This window comes from Pinus tabuliformis, chromosome 5_2, assembly GCF_031772625.1.
Source record: "Pinus tabuliformis cultivar Carrire ecotype Pingquan chromosome 5_2, CPIR1, whole genome shotgun sequence".
NCBI lineage: Eukaryota > Viridiplantae > Streptophyta > Pinopsida > Pinales > Pinaceae > Pinus > Pinus tabuliformis.
In genome coordinates, this window is record NC_142306.1 from 416,406,449 (window position 1) to 416,408,719 (window position 2,271).

At 32.5% G+C, this 2,271-nt stretch overlaps 1 pseudogene; it reads right to left on the minus strand.

Moving 5' to 3' along the window:
* Positions 1-645: 645 nt before the first annotated feature.
* On the minus strand, positions 646-2,031 carry LOC149159323 (jasmonate-induced oxygenase 2-like; annotated as a pseudogene).
* Between the last annotated feature and the right edge of the window lie 240 nt (positions 2,032-2,271).

Consider the following 2,271-nt stretch of genomic DNA (forward strand, 5'->3'; position numbering starts at 1 on the left):
AATAGTTTCAAATTGATTGCAATGAAGATTGTTTGTAATTCACTATATTCTTATTATTCACATTTTCTATCATTCAACATTGTTACATTGTCACTTTGCACTTTAAATTTTTATTTCATCATTTTTCATCATTCAAGTTACTAAAAGTCTCTCTCATCTCAAAAAACTGAGGTAACTAAGCAAAGTTAAAGTTAAATTGACCAAATTAATATTAGACATATTTAGCATATTTAAAATGATCAAAATAATTATTATATGTTCAACAAATTTTGTATGACTGCATGACTGAAACCAGACTAGATCCATCTTAACCTCGGATCTATCAAGCACCGAGAGGATCAAATCTCTCGAGATGCAAACCTTTCCTCAACTTTTGCAACTCAAAATATTTGATCCCTCTCGGTGCTTGATAGCTCTGGGGTTAAGATGGATCTAGGCTGGTATATAAAATTGCTATCCTTAAAAAAAATATTCTATGTTGACAACATCCCTCTACTTTCCAATAGCTAACATCTAAATTTAAAAATGAAACACATAACCGAGATCTAGATGGCATCTAAATTTAAAAACGAAAAACATAACTGAGATCTAACAACGTAGTGTGCAACGTATATGTCATGATTAATATCTGCATAGGCATCATGATCATGAGTTGGACACCATTGAATGTTGTTGTTTAGCGTCTTAAATTTGACCCTTTCCATCCAAACCTTTTTTGAAAAACTTAGTTAGATATTCTTTGTAAGGAGCTCTCTGGTACAATGAAGGATGTTTCTCGTCTATCAATTCTCTCTTGGGTGACACCACCATATCAGGCGGTGGGCTGCAAAACACAGCGCATGACATTCTTGAGCGGTCATTGTGCACAATGCTCTTGTATTTTTCGTTGCTCAATATCTGCCAATTAGCATGCCAGTGATTAACTTACAAAACGAACAATAATCATTATAATCATTAACATAGTTTAGTTAAACCAAATATTGTCTAATTGAAACAATGTGATGTTATCCTTTCTATCTAGTTTCAAAATAGGGGATATTTTTGGTCATTTGTAATGAGACATAATGATAAGGTTCCTTGTTCTTGTTAAGTCATAAATTCATGGTATATATATATATATATATATATATATATATATATATATATATATATATATATATATAATATTCCTGATATACATAGATGAGACCCAATGAGGAGTTTCATTGCTCTTGTTAATTCATAAATTCCTGGTATATATAGTTTATAAGCAGGTACCTCTATCTGATCAGCAATATTCACCAGCAAAGCACCTGGAACGCACTTGACATCAATCCAACCTCCATTTTTGCAAATTTGCAGCCCCGAGGTTTGGTCATGAAGAAGAATTGTGATAGTAATTCATTCTTATATTCATTTCTTTCCTCTCCCCGCCAATGCTCTCCTTCAAAGATTTTTCAGTTTCTAGGCCCAGATCACGCGACAATACCTCCATCACCAATTCGAATAATTTTGTTAACCCTCTGCACTACTCATCCATAGTTTCCCTGCAAACACCAAATTCTTCATCAGACATCTTAGGCTCCTCCGAATGCCCCATAAAAATAGAGTATACATAGATCAAAATTTCGAAAGAAAATGAGGATGTACGTAAAATCCAAGGGTTTTGTGAGCCATTCTGGCGAATATCCAATTTTGTTGCCATATCCGATGATATTTTGTGCTTCGTTAGCGTATGCTTCCTTCTCTTCAGTGGGAAGTTGAAAAAACGCCTTGCCCGTTGTTTGCCCTCGATTAATAAGAGAGTCAAGGATGCCATGATTTATAATCTGGAAGAAGCCCAAATTCTCTGCAGCCCCTGAAATTTGTGCAGCGATGCTGTCATATTGATCCTTGTATGAATCCTAACTGTAGGTCGATAATCGAGAGTTGGAAGCTGTTAGGATCATGGTGGGTTTTCTCCACTGGTCTCACGTACTGGGGTAGAACCATTTCAATTCCACTGTCTGCCAACGTCTGCACTCTGTTGAACACCCATTTCTCCATAGCCATTGTCTGTCAGCACACAATTAATCATTAATTTTGATCATTACAATTAATATTTCTAATTACTAATTATTATATTAATAATAATAATTAAAAATAATTATAATCATTTCAATTAATTTCAATAATAATATATATTAATTAATATTACTAATTACTAATTATTATATTAATAATAATAATTAAAGTATTAATAATCATTTCAATTATTTTAATTAAAATAAAAAAATTAATTAAATTAATCAA